Genomic DNA, 15,401 nt, shown 5'->3' with positions numbered 1-15,401 from the left:
CTATACTGGGATAAGCAAGAGCAACCCATATTGATTGCAGTGGGGAGTTGTGTACGTTATCTGAAGTTATCAGATGGACCTTTCTGACTAGGCAAGTTTCACAGGGTGTATTTAGATCTAACAGTTATTATGTATATATGGTATGTAGAAATTTTAATAAAACATCTTATAGCTATAGGTGAGCCTGCAAGAGGCTTGGGAAAACCTACCCGTTGTGGAAGTTCTTATTTTTAAAATATATACCTCGACAGGTAGTCAAGCTCAAAGCACAATCATTTAGTGGATCTGACAGGAGCAGAGCTCTGTTCCTTGCTACCAGCCTGAGGCATGATGGGAAGAAACCATCTTACATCACTCTCTAACCACTTCAGCCAAATAGCAACTATATCACTGCCAAAGTAACCTGGATTCCTCTCCCATGCTTTTGAATCTAAGTAGCAGGGCTAATTTAGAATTGGCTGGGAAAATATTGAATGCTACAGAGCACATAGCTTCTCTATTATGTTCAGTCTCAAGAGCCGGTTTCATTTGGAACATTGAACTCTGTTTAATAATTAGACCTGGCACTTTAAAACGTGCCCACTCTTGCTTCAATCCTGATTTAAGAGGTTCCCACACTGATACTGTCAATGCAGTATTGAAGAGGGAGAAGAAAGGCATGTGGAAAAGTGACACATCCAAAGAGCCTCAGCTCTTATAATAATGAAATTATTTTAGGATAGAAAATAACGCTAAAGGTAGAACACTCTGTATTTGATCTTTCCTAATAAATCTCTTTCATTGCACACTCCAAGCATCCAAAGCTTACTCTGATAAGTGGAAACCTCTAGAAGCAGGGATAGTTTGAACAAACTATGGAGATGTTTGTGGTCAAATTGTATTTTAAAATGGTAGCAAGACCAAATGAACTGGATAGAAACCATAAGTGAACAAAATAGTAAGCCAACGTTTTTCATGTAACCTTTACAAGCATAGTTTACCAGAGTTCAATCTCAACTAAACATCTTATTGCTGCTCTAGTAATTAGTAACTGATAGCAAAAATCATATATTAGTCAGAAAAAACAAACCCTTTTAGAATTCGAGAGATTAAAGAAGGCATTCATCTAAGAAATGCATAATAATTCATTAGCCGTCTTACTCATGTCCCATATAATTAGCATTTGTTGTTACAATAGCAGTTAGAATAATTCCAAGTAAGTACTACCAATTCAAATGGCATTCAAATACCACAGTGATGGGCATGGTATAACACACAAATAAAATGTTAGAAGCATATTTTATAGTTAATATATTTGTTCCTTAGAAAGAAATTGATATTGCTGTTCCTATTGGGTCATGGTCTTTTTTCTGTTATTTTTCTTTCTTTCTCCCTTTTCTTTTCCACCCCCTAAGTGGAACCTGATTCTTGCATTCCCTACAACTCCAAAACTCTCATTGTGGAGTTTTAGGTGCCGAAGCAATGCAGAATACAGCCCTTATTTTATTTGTTCACTTAGGGTACCTCTACACAAAGATAAAACCCGTGGATGGCCTGGGTCAACTAACTTGGGCTTGTGGGGCTTGGGCTCAGGGGCTGAAAAATTGCTGTGTTCACATTCACGTTCAGGCTGGAGCCTGAGCTCTAAGACCCTGCGAGGGAGAAAGATCTCAAAGCCCGGAACCCAGCCCAAGCATGAGTGTCTACACAGTAATTTGTAGCCTTGCAGTCGCGATCATTTCATGCATCTTTTATCCCTGTGTAGACATACCCTAAAGCCTCAGTTCTACAGACACTTAAACATACATGATTAGCTTCACTATCTGGAGTAATCCCATTGATTCAATCTCATGGTAATTAAGAATGGAGCCTCTAAGTCATTATTCAAATTCTCAAGGTTCTAGTTAATATTCAGAAGAAAATCACCAATCAGATCAGGAAGAAACTAGATAGTTCTGAAAAGAAGCAATAGTTACAGTGTTTCTAATCTACAATTTTACACTCTTTCCCCCCGTCTGTCTAAGCATTTCTACTGCACTTCTTTCTGTAGAATCTGAGTGCTCAACATTTTAGATAGGTTTACAGTGCTACAGTGCATAGGACTGATCCCACTCAAGTTAAGAATACATACAAGGAAAAAAATCAGTCATCTATTTGGGAATTATCTGAACGTGTTATAACTCTGGACAGATTTGTATTTTAGACCTTAATAATGATGGCTACTGGGCTACATTGGGAATAACCCCTCTCTCCCATCCATGTCATTTGCTTTGAGAAACCCAACAGCCAAGCAAGCCTTTTCCATCTATTTCTACTCTTCCTCCTCCTCCAAGGACCCTGCAGTCAAACTGCCTGCCAAGGTATAATTAATTTATACTTTGTATCCTATGGAGAAAAAGCAGAGTGTTCATCAGTTTGTATGTTCTACCACTGATATTTTACTACGGTAGTTGGGATCTTATTAACAATTATTTAAATATCTAGAATAAAATAAGTCATCTCCTCTGACCTTCAGTTGCCTGCTCAAATTTAATCAATCAAACAAACACAAGACAATAATCATATTACATGTACCTATTGTTATGGTGATACATTCTAATAAAGGGCCAATCTTACTCCCATTGAAATAAGTGTTGGGGGGAGGGGAACAGGGGAACAGCTACTGACTTCAATGAAAGCAGATCGAACACTAAGAGTGTAATCTAAAACAAGATTTTCAAAAATAGGGAGCCTAAAATTAAGCTGCAATGGCCAGATTTTCAAAAGTGCTCAGCACTGAACAAATTAATTCCACTGAGGACAATAGAGGCTCTTGGGGCTCAGCACATTAAAAATTTGACCTCTTTTATAGGTGTTTAGATATAGATTGGAGTCTAATTTAAAGGTCCTCTTTTGAAAATCTAAGTCCTTGTTCTCAGATTTTATCAATAAAGTAAAATGCTTATTATTAGGACTAGCTATGCTAATGGTTAAGAGTAGAGCTGTCTGAAAGCCAAATTCATGAAAAATTTTGAAATGTTTAAGTTTTTTGTTTTGCAGAGTTTGTATTATTGTTTTGTTTCAAAACTTTTTACAAATTTTTCAATATTTTTCATTTATTTTCAATTTGGAGTTTTCCCCCCTTATTTTTCTCCTTTGCTTCCAGTAATTAAAATAAGTTTGAAAGGATAAATCACAGAAGCTAGGATTGGTGCAGAAGGAAACAAAACTGGAATGGGGGTGGGGGAGCGGAATTGGACCTCTCAAAGAGTAATAAGGCAGCTCTGTTAGAAGTTCTCTCCCTACCTTCTGCCAGTGCAGTCCTCTTCTCCATACCAAAAGAACCTCAGTGTGACCCAGAAGCTGAGAAGAGAAAGGAGATATGACTAGATGGGGGGGGGGGAAAGGTAACGAGAGGAAAGGAAAGGAGAAGGCTATTAAATGTGAGTAAAGTCCAATGGTGTATTGAAAAGTGTGTTAAAATTACAAGCTATCACTTTAAATACATGGGATTTCCTGGTCCTGCTTGCAAGCTAGGGAGATCTATAGTGAAATCTGGGTATGGGCATCAGCAGTCAGTCTGCAAAGAGCCAGCCTAGTGCTAGATGGGTTGCATAATGCCTTTCTCCCAAAGGGAGAAGCCTGATTTGTCTCTCTCTGTTTTGGGGTTTTTTATGTGTTAGGGTTCTGGATTCTAAGAAATAAAGTAATGCTTTGTTGCTACTTTCCAGAAAGTTAAAATGATAAAATGCTCTAACTTCTCTACTAAAATATTAGTTTAATTAATAATTCTTGAAGAGTATTTATTCTTTTGCACTGCTTCAGAAAAGTTCAATGAATGCAGGCACTGGCAAATGGCAGATTGTTATGAGTTGGCTAGACTAGACTGGCCATAACTAGAGGAGAAACATAACAGGAAGATCATGGAAGGACAGCTACTCCATACAGCAGAGCTGGATGCTACAGAATTAGGACCTTCCAGATAACTCTAGCACCTACTGATTTTTCTGGTCTCATGGCAACCATCCTCTTGGTCCCAACAAACATCAGCACAATCCCTTTCCTGCTATCAGTTAAAATTGATTAGAATTGTTAATTCATTAGCATCTCTGTAGAAGATTGTCTATTTTATGAAGAGTTTAAAACTCATCTAACTTGTGAACTCTATTATAACCAATAGGAGTTTTACAATTCTCTTGAATAGCAGGGTCAGACCTATGGTGGTTATAGCCTAGGTTGTAGGGCAAGGTATTATTTATTGTATCGAAAAAAGAAATTGTGCAGATGATTGTGTATTGAGTATGAGTGACCATGCTAAAGCGTCCTCCTGTACTCACCAACTTGCACAGGCAGTAGAATGGGTGTGACCTTTAATTGTTTTGTTCCACAGAAACTTTTCCACTTCGATTAGGACAAGTAGTCAGCAAGATATGATGAAGAGTCAGGCACTGGCCTGATATTAAAGAATTGTCTAGCAGTCCTTTTATCTTAGTTCTCCTGACCTTTATGTGCCTTTGAAGCTGTTTTTGTAAAGAATACACCCTAGAATGTCCCTACTTTTCCTCAAAATTCCACTTGAAGAGGACATTCCCTAAGGTTATAAACATAAACGATTCTATATTTACTTTTCACAATGCAATTATTTATTTACTTACTTACTCTCTCTTGGGAACACTGACAAACACATTTTTTAAAATTAATAATGCTTGGCATGTTTTGCTGAACATTTTTATTGCACGTATTTTTAGAACTTAATTCAATTCGGGCTCACATTTGGAATACATATATATTAAATCCCCAAGTCATGGTTCTTTTTTTTCCCCTCACATACATTTAGTAAAAGAAACATTTCCAAAATTCCCATCTGTTCTGCATGTAAATTCAGCTAATTATACACTGATTGACAAGGCTATAAAAGGACATTCTTGTGAGATGATAGGTTTAGCGGCCTGCTGCACTAAAAATTAATGTGCGTAGGCATTCTGCAATTTTCCCATGGAAGCTTATGTAGGAGTCAGGCAGATACAAATACATACAAGAAAATCTGCTATCCCTGTCACCCATATAGTATCAATATTATATAGGGTTTGGAGTTCTTTGCAAGTATATACTAATAGTAGAGCAGTGTGGACATTGGGACAGATCAATAATGACACAGTTTCAGCAGAAACAAAAATCAATCTTGCCAAACCGTTACTTGAATCAGCAGGTTCTAATTCTTTAGAGTTCAATTGTAGGCTTGAACGAGGGCTGGAAAAAATCCAGTAGGCTGTAGATGAATACACAGGCATGTACAAGATGGGCAAAAGGGATAGGTTGTGTTCTACCCTCATTGGAATCTTGCAGTCCAATTGAGACTATTCAAACAGCAGGAGGAATGAGAAAGAACAGGACTTACTGGTGATTTGATTTACCAGTTACTTTATATTCTCTAGAATAAAATAAAAATATACTTTAGGGACGATCAAGAGTAATGGTGCACAGGACTGCATACAATATGAAACTGTGCTCCAGAACCATGACTATTAATCCATACTAAATAATACCTGTGTTTCTCATTAATTCAGGCTTCTGCAGGTGAGGTTGTACTGTAGGAGTTGGGGGAAGGAGAGAAAGAAAGGGAGAGGTACAGTGTCTGAGCAGGACTGCTGCAGGCATTATTCCTGAGTTTATGGGAAGAGCTATAATGCCTCAGACATTACTGGGGGACCACTCAAGGGGGCCTCTAACACATCTGCAGAATAGGTGCAGACTGGGTTCTCCCCTCACTTCAGCCCCACAGTGCTCATGTGCAGGGGAAAGCTGTCAAGATAATTTCCTCACCTGAAAAATATATAACCCCTCTGGGACAGTGAGCGCTTTCCCTCACCTGGATGCAGGGCTGCAGCTCCAACCACTAGGATGAACCTTGAGAGGGCTTTTCCCTCAAATCTCCCTCTGTGGCGCCTTGTAATATCCAGGCAAGCCTTCTTCTGCCCAGTCCTGTCTCTCAAGCCCAATAGCAAATACTAGCTCTTTCAGCTCATCTTTCTCTCTCAAACCCCACTGCCCTATTTTATTTGTATTCATGTAAGTGTGAGGTTTCCAGGTGTGGTGGTTCTAGACCAACCAATGAGTGGCTCTTGGCTGAGTGGGTTAACTTGCCCCTCCCAGTTTAATAATGTCATTTGCACAACTAAGAGCAGCAGCTCCTGGCTGATCATCTGAGGTCCACTGAATTCTGATTGAGCAGCTAGTCCTCTAACCATGCCCAGGAAGTATGCTGGTGGATTATTTACCCTGTTCTCAGGGGATTTGTTCTAAGAAGCTTTTCTAAAAATCCTTTGACCGATTTGGGGATGTTCACTTCCACCCGTGTAAACTTTTGAATTGCAGTAGAAGATGATTGAAGGAACAACCGAGAGACAGAGAAAGTGGGGGAGATGATGATGTCTGGCAAATTAAAGAAAAGGAGATGGAGGGGGGGAAAATCCACTCCCTCGAAAATTCAGGAGCCACTGGTACGCTCAGGACACCACAGTATCAAATATAAGGTATCCTTTATTTGTGCCAGAACCCTTACTAGAAATGCTAGCATATCTGAAGGACTGCACCTTTAACAGTTTAGCATCCTGCTGGTACTGCAGTGCAGTACTATTTTTATTGTAATAAACAAATATTGGGTATAAGTCCAAGTCCTGTAGTGGGACTTAAATGTACGACCTTTATCTAAAGTCAAGCATGATGCCAGCTGAGTCATTCAGCACATGATTTAATATGTAATCACATACGTTATAAAATAATCCATTTATTGTTTTCCTTTGCCTTCTACAGCTTCCTCTGTATTTCTTCTCTGGGTAGACTACTTTCCAAATAAGCAAGGAGAAGGAGAACTTGAACTACAATAGCACTCGCTTGGGTAACCAAAAATGAGAAATAATTATTATAACTAATACACTGTGTTCAAGAACAGCAAGGATGTTTACTAGAGACCCTGGGGTAACATCACCAGCAAATTTTACAGAAACAAAAGGGAAGTGAATTTAGAAAAGTTCAAACTGGAAATAAGACATACATTTTGAACAATGAGGTAATTAACCATTGGAACAGATGTGGTAAATCGTTCATATTTGGGGGTATTTAAATCAAGACTGGATCTTTTTCTTTAAAAATATGCTCCAGTTTAAGGACAAGTTATTGTGCTAGATGCAGGAGTCAGTAGGTGAAACTCTATGGCCAATGTTACTGAGGAGATTAGAGTAAATGGTCACAATCATTCCTTGTAGCCTTGAAATTTATGAGTAGGTGAAAAATCCATCAAGAGAAAATTAAAATACTATATGGAGTGAACTGATGAATGCTATACATGGGGTGGGAAATTAACACACTGTCCAGGAAAGTTACAACCTAGCGCCACATCCCATTGCAAACAACTTGCAATAACTAAACTGGTTTTGGTTGCGACGTTACTATGTGGAAGTACTTTTCAGAGCAACCACCTTCATTAAAGTTTGAAAGTGTATCTGGTATATGGGTCTCATAATTTCAAAGTTCCTGCAAAACTATTCTGTTCATCTTCAGTTTTCACCTAGGAGAATACTGATACTGTTCTAAAGCTTATGGCATATGGTCATTTTTAATTTATTTTAATATTTTCTATCATGTGCTGTGGGGAAAATAGAAAGGAAACGGATGACACTGAATTAAAATATTAACATATCAATAATTAGCAATAATAAGAACATCATGCAGATACCATGACGTTTTTAATTATCAAAGATTAAGATAAAAGAAGAAAGGCCGATTCAGTCTGACTCGCTAACAGTGAATGAATAATTAGGCTCTAAACTATTGCTGACCTACCTTATACACCGTGCATCTTCCCTGAAATCCCTGGGTTTGCACAAGAGGTAAGTCAGGAGGAGAATTTAGTCCTTACTCTCCATAATAGCAACCCTAATTCGAAAATGTGAAGCTTGAAGCAATCTGTTTTAATAAACAAAGTGCCATTGCATAATACAATTGCCTCCATTCCTCAGCATGTGACAGCTGAAAACTCTGCTCCATACAGAGAATGTCAAGCTCCTTATATTTCCAATTAACTAACCAATCAACCAATAAACAAAAAACCTATAATCCTTTGTCTCTTTCAGTGTGGTGCCATACAGAGAACAATGTTAACTGTGACCAAAAAATGGGCTAGAATCTCCATGTGAGATGCTTAAAAATTGTTAAATCAATACCTGTAACACCAGTATAGCATTTCTCTACATAAGGCATGGTCCAAAGACTGTGGAAGTCAATTTGAAGGCTTCCATTTTCTTCTAAGCAATTGAATCAAGTCCATAAATGTTATGTCTGGTTAAAGTGACAGTTTGGTTGGTTTACAGCAAATCCAAAGTACCATAGAGTAAAAGAAAACCCAGTGATGAGCACAGTTTAAGACCCACTCTAGAAATTAATAGAATAGAAAAACTTGATCATTATTGCTATCAATGTTTTGATCATTTCCTTTGTTTATAAACTTAGATGAGACAATATGAAAAATATGCCGGCACTTTTTGGAGTATTCATGCATTTGTGTTCACTAAGCATCCTTACTAGCGCTTACTGCAAAGTGGCAAGCTTTTAGGCATGCTGAGAAGAAGGTGACATGGGGAGGAAGTTTAGAAGGGCTTGTATGCAGGAAGAACTAAGAGTTAGAACAGAATGTTTTACACTTCCCCTTGCCCCCCCAAACTCTCCCTCCACCCCCTGCCCCAGGCAGCCCCCCAAGCATCTGTCCAGAGCAGAACAGCATCCCCAAACCCCAGCTGGTGCACTGCAGCTCCGAGCCCTGGTCACCACCCAGCCGCAGTGGAGCAACCCCCTCCCGAGCCTGGGCCAGAGCAGAGAAGTCCCCCAAGCAGTCCCCCCCAGAGCAGAGCAGGCCCCCAAGTCCCGACCAGCCTGCTGGTGCCTGGAGCAGGCCCAGCTGGACCAGCTCGCCCATGAAGAACAGGAAGAAACGGAGCCACCATGGCCTATGCATTCAGTGGTGCGGCAGCGACTGTGCCAAAAGCATTCCCTGGCCTTTGATACCCACCACCTATGCCTATCACCTGTCTGAACTGAATGATAATCAGTGATTGTTGGAACTTCAAAGAAAGAAACTAACAGGAAATGGGAGAAAAAAAAGTGTGAGGGGAAGCAGGACATATCTTCAGGTGCAAATAAAACGTTTGTTCTACTATATTTAGGAGACAAAGAAGACACCCTATCACCCTTCACTGAGGAAGTAAATGAACGCTGAGTTTGCTTTATGAAAATGGGGTCTTACCCAACCTTGGATGAAAACACTGGAGAGAACTTTGGGTGAAATAAACTTCATTAGACAGCAAATTAACCTGCTAGTTAAATTTAGTCTCTGAAAGCGTGTTATGATTTTGTTTTTATGTAACCATTTGTTCCCAATAGTCTTGCTATCAATTGAATCTCTATTCTTTGATGATAAACTTATTCTTTTTCACTATAAGTATGTCTAAGTGCTGTGGTGTTAAAGAAAGTGCTGATTCTGAGTTGAATCATACAAGCTGGTGTGTTTTGTTCCTTTGGGAACAGCAGCAGGCCTGGTAATTCTGTGAGCATTCAGTGGAACAGGGACTGGACACTGCAGGGAATGCTCTGAGGACTTGGGGGTTGGTGTGTGCCTATCGCTACCTGGATAGACAGAGAGAGGCCTGGGGGAGTCTGGAAGGCAGGGCTGGTGCTGCCAAAGGCTGGAAGTTTCAGGTAGCAGATCCACAGCAAGCACAGACAATACTTCCATGCTAAGGACAGGTGGTGATGAGGTTCTTCGCAATCCTGGGGAGTATCACATACATCATGGTAGACCCCAATATTGAAATGAGCTTCGAACAGGTATCTCTTGGCATGCATCCCATTGTATGATAAGTATCTACGTTTCTATTCTATTCTATATAGGTTCTTATACCATGGTCTGATACCATTGTATTTGAGCACCTTCCAGTAGTACATTAAGCAACATGACTACACATCTGCCACATATTGTTTGTTCTCGTAACTTGCAAACTGCCTTGCTGTATATTGTTGGACTGGATAGGTTTAATATCCATTATCCACTCTGCAACACATTGTTTTGTCTAATTAGTCCAGTGTCTAACTTTGATATTTATACAAAATAAATCTACAACTTATTTGCGGTGAAAATATCAGGTGCTGTGTCTCTTTGGTGTAAATGAACACAGAATGAACCAGGGAAAGCTGTATATCTTGTCCCATGTTTTAAACAGTATTGAACATTTTCTTCCAAAATTCATATGATTAACAGTTTCAAAGCATTTATTATACTTCCAGCTCTGCTTTTAGGTCACCCATAAGCTGTAAATTAAAATCTCTCAAGCACTAACTATACAGCTGGAGTTCAGGGAAAATATCCCTCAACATATATCAATTGGCTAGTTATTTTCCTTATACTTTTTTTTTCTACTCCTTCTTCTGATGTTATTTGGAGATGGGGGCTGATTCAGAGCTGCTTATTCAAAAGCCCCATAGATTTAAAATTGAATTAAAAGGAGCTTTTGCCTGACTAGAAGATGCAGGATTGGCCTATGTGTCTCTCTCTAGAAGTATAGTGGGCACTAGTTCAATATTGTTAAAACTGTAGCACTGGAGAGTAATTCATCAAGGAATGATTGGCATAAACAATAGCTATTTCTGTTGCAACTGTCACTTCGGTTTGTTGATAGTGATTCCCATCAGTTTGGTGACAGTTATTTACAATAATTTCCTTATGCACTTGCATATATTTGTAAAAAGATTCCATGACAAATAAAGTGTAATGGTTATCATTTTATTTTAAAGCATGATTGACTATGTACCATCCTGTTATTGAAGAAGCATCCAAAATATAGGGGACAGTTAAACTATATGTTAGAGATAAACCAAAAAATATTAAACAAAACCATCATATATGGTTGCTAGAAAGTAAAACATGAAAGACAAAGGTGATAGGATGGGTATATGTGTTTTTTTTCCCCTAAAAAAATTCTCTCTTCTCCTGTGAGTTTATTTTTTTAAAAGTATTATTATGGATGCAATCCTATTTTCACTGAACTCCTTGGCACATCTCCTTTTTACATTTATAGGTGCAAGATTGAGTCCTAGATGGAGATTTGAATGAAAGTATCTTAAGCATGTAATTGCATTTGCAGTGAGTCCTAATGAAATCAATGGGACTTAAGTGTGTGCCTAAAGTTAAGCACATGCTTAAATCATATGTTGAATAGGGACCAAGTTAAGCTTTCCTGAATTGGGGCCTAGATGATTAAAACTGAAACTATTTTTAAAATTTTAGTGCCAAAATCTATCTTGGAATGTACATGTTCAAACTTCCATAGAAGTCAAAGGACTTATTTGCATATATCAAATGGCAGAACTGAATAATAATTTACATAATTCAATAGTTAATACAAAGATAGATAGTAGGAAGATAAGAACATAAGCATGGCCATACTGGATTAGACCAGTTGTCCATCTGGCTCAGTATCCTGACTTTCAACAGTGGCCAGTGCCAGATGCTACAGGGGGAATGAAAAGAACAGGACAATTATTGAGTGATCCAGTCCCAGCTTCTGGCAGTCAGAGGTTTAGGGACACCCAGAGTATGAAGTTGCATTGCTAATCATCTTTACTAACAACCATTGATGGCCATATCCTCCATGAACTTATCTAATTCTTTTTTGAACCCAGTTATACTATACCCAGGTAGACATCCCACTTATACTGGTTTCTACTTTTTGCATTTCAGAAAGATTGAGCAATGAAACAAGGCTGGTCATTTTCACACTTACTTCTAGTCAGTTTCATTTTCTGGTCCTAATGAACTATTCCAAGGAACTTTTGTTTATGTTTCTAATGCTGCAGGGACAGCTTTAAATTAAAAAAAAAAAAGTATTATTTTTTTTTATTTCATGAAGAAGTGGTTACCACTCAATACTCAACATTTACTATACTGCTGTCTGAATTTACCAAGGCAGTGTGGTATTTCCAATAGCAAGAATATTGTGCTTCAGTATAGTATGCTGAGTATTTTTTTGTAACTGCTGTATTAATATTAACTTTTGTAACCATCCCAATTTTTTAACAACACCTAAGCAAGGTGTAATTTACCTGTCAGAGTTCCTTTAAATTCTCAGTGTTATCACACATTTATTTCCCATTGTTTACCTTTAAACAATTAATTATCAGATCCATGGTAAAATAATATCAATGTATTTCAATGTTATCTGATCTTTGTATTCATGAGAGCTTCATTTTAATTTGATTTTCTGCTAAGTAAGGGGCAAAAATATTTGGTTTTCCCTTGTTTCTAGTTTACATTAGAATCTTTAATAAATACTGTTTAGTAACCAGGAGGCTAAATTTATTTAAGTCAATATCCAATTAGGTTTCTTAATTTATTACCTTTCACTTTGGAAATTTAAAAAAATCTAAGCAATTAAGTGAGTGTACTGGTACCCTACTGTTTTCTATTTGTTTCTACTTTACTACCTTTTGCAAGTAACTGATTACTGCTGGACCGCAGTATTGCATTGATTTCTTTCAGTGGTTGGTCTACTTGTTTGTCATAAAGGGCTGAGCTATATTGGGGTGATGAGAACTTTAAGGCCAACTTCAGTGGTTTAGTTTCACTTTCTATGGGAAAAATGAAAGGGGAGAAATGAACTTTATCTAACAAGGCAAATCAAATGACTCTACATATATTTCTCCCTCTTCCTCTCCTTGACATTGCCGTGGTAAGAATTTTCACTCTTCCCTTAAAAGGGAGAATCCTAAAAAGAGTATGAAACTGAAACATTTCCTTTTGCCTAAGGAAATGGCACTTTAGAAACTCTCCCCTTTAAAGCAAATAGGTAATCCCACTTCACAGAGTATTTTAGCTTCTGTGTCCACAAATATTATAGGTGGATATGAAACTTTTTAATGATAAGCACTATGATACGGCATAGCCATTTCAAAGTTGTCAGATTCTCATGCTTTTTCTTACCAGCAATTGCTTGCTAGCTGGATAATAAATATGAGAAAAATATTTACACTGGTATCCACAAAAACTAAAAAGGTACAGAAACATAGATTAAGAGCAAACAACAGACAATCATTAAACCTAAGCTTATTCGTTAATTGTACAGATCCAATCCCATAATGCCACCAGGCAAGGAAAAGCCACTGAAGTAACCTAGAGTTCTGTGTTTTGAAGACTTCCAGAACTTCCTAAATAACTACTCAGCAGAGTTATAAACTTGTGCTAATAGACTGACAGCTGAAGTTTCTGTATTTGGACCCGCACCAGTTACTCAGCAATATGACTTGTAAACTAGGTCTCCTCCAGTGTAACTTCCCACCAGTGTGTCACTTAAAGATTGTTACTGTCTCTCTCTTCCTCAGAAAAGTTCAATTTGAGATATAGATAAACACTTCAACCTCCTTTTTCAGAAGTTAATCTCCAACTGCCTGTCTTCACAGTTCTCCCTTTATCAACTCTCCTCCATTCTGGTTTTCTACAGCATTGATATATATATATAGAATGCACTTGTCAATCTGGTCCCTGATGTCACTTCTATAATATTTTGGGCCCTGATCCAGCAGAACACTTAAGCACACACTTGATTTTAAGCACATGAGTAATCAGGACCATGCTGCTGTACAATCCAGATCTTTCATATTCTTTGGTAAACAGATTAGTTGAAACGTCTTTCAGTCACAATTATGAGTAGCTTTAACCATCATATAACACAGTATTTTGTGTTGAAATGTTCATTTATTATGAATCTGCCATAACCATGTGGCTAACGTTTTTAAAGTGTATGTGTAAATGTGAGCAACCACTTTTGCATGAACAAAACACTCAATACATATATGAAAGCCTGTTTTGCATCAAGGTGTGTGTGTGTGTGCATGTAAATCCTAGACATTGAATGTTTGTGCATACAATTCATACACATGCAATTGACACTGGAAAAGAAATGATAATTTCTTCTGAAGAAACATGGAAACGTACTCTTGCTATATACATATATCCTACTCTCACCATCCCCTTATTTTACCTTTTCCTTTTAAGAGTTTTCAGCTGACTACTCCTCGACATTAATTATAGCCTAGAAGATATTAGCCTTCAATTAAAAAAGAATTAGAAATTCAGCACAAAGTGATTCAGAGGGGGAAAACAAATCTCTCTTACCACAGGTTTGTAGCAAACCAAAAACACTTCTATATATCTTAATTAGCAAAATCCTATATGTAACTGGAAAAAAATATGTTGAACAGTGTTTACTAAGTGTTTTGAGATAGTCAAAAATAGCTGAAGAACAAAGAAGTTAGTAGAAATATGAAAAATCAATTAATGGGTGAAATTCACCTGCAATATAGAGGGCCTGAACAAAGCTTATAGAACTGCTTAGATCCCATTTACACTCTAATTTGAGGGATTAAACGAGACTTAAGTAGTGCATAAATCTTGTGCTGGCTTCCTGCCTGTGAGTGCATTTCCTTCCAACTTGCAGGATCAGGTATTTGGGTCCCAGTTCAGGAAAGCACTTGATCATGTGCTTAAATCTCAGCAACTTCAAAATTAAAATGTGTTTAAGTGCTTTCCTTAATCAGGGATCTATTGTTCTTCCTCATAGTGGTTCTTTTCTACCAGATCTCATCTCTATCATATTCACCAAATCTCAGGGTTTTTTAAAGTAACATTATCAACACTAGAAGTGAATTCCTGACCCAATTGAAGTCAATGGCAAAACTCCATTGGGCCAGAATTTCACCCACGGTTAACAAGTAGCAATATTGCTCCATAACCCTGAGGCAAACTCACAGCCAAACCAGGGCTGTTCTCTCAGCTGCTTGAGAGTGAGGAACTCCGGTGGGCTAGTCCATATTCCACTTTGGTCCCAAGCCCTGCCAGGGATATTAGCTGGTAGCTCCTTCACAGAGCCGTGAGCACGGGTGTATACCTGGCATGGTTCACCACCTCCCTCAATACCTGCCCCTTCTGCAGCGAGAGGGAGACCCTGGCGCACATCTAAGTGCGCCAGGTTGCCCTTTTCCGGCTCCTCCAAAACCTTCTTCTTAAGTTCTGGCTTCATTTTCCTCACACCTCCTGATCTATCCACATCCCATCCAGTGCTCCACGAAGTTGTGAGACCTCCACGTCAACCTTCTCTTGCTGCTGGCCAAGGTGGCCATCCACCATATCTGGAGGAAGAAGCTGGATGGGAAGGTGCTCTCTGACTCTGGGGTCCACTTCTGGTCCTCCTGTAAATCATATATCAAGGCAGAGTTCCTGTGGACTATATCCATTGGAGTCTTGGAGGAGCAGTGAGCGCTGTCTGGAGTTTTCTACTTGGTGTCCCACTCTGGATTGCTGCTTTTGAATCTGTAACCCTCACTCCCATCTCTGTTTTCTC

At 38.5% G+C, this 15,401-nt stretch overlaps 1 long non-coding RNA gene across 1 annotated transcript; it reads left to right on the top strand.

Moving 5' to 3' along the window:
* Window positions 1–6,381: 6,381 nt before the first annotated feature.
* LOC137145654 (uncharacterized) lies at window positions 6,382–9,352 on the top strand. The gene is made up of 3 exons (XR_010917703.1): window positions 6,382–6,491; window positions 6,772–6,856; window positions 9,177–9,352. It is a non-coding gene; the product is annotated as an uncharacterized lncRNA (long non-coding RNA).
* The last annotated feature ends 6,049 nt before the right edge of the window (window positions 9,353–15,401 follow it).

Source organism: Emydura macquarii, unplaced genomic scaffold, assembly GCF_026122565.2.
Source record: "Emydura macquarii macquarii isolate MOO-44397 ecotype Brisbane River unplaced genomic scaffold, CSIRO-AGI_Emac_v2 contig_3603, whole genome shotgun sequence".
NCBI lineage: Eukaryota > Metazoa > Chordata > Testudines > Chelidae > Emydura > Emydura macquarii.
Note: the sequence above shows the minus strand (reverse complement) of the source record. Positions and strands in the feature narration are given on the sequence as shown.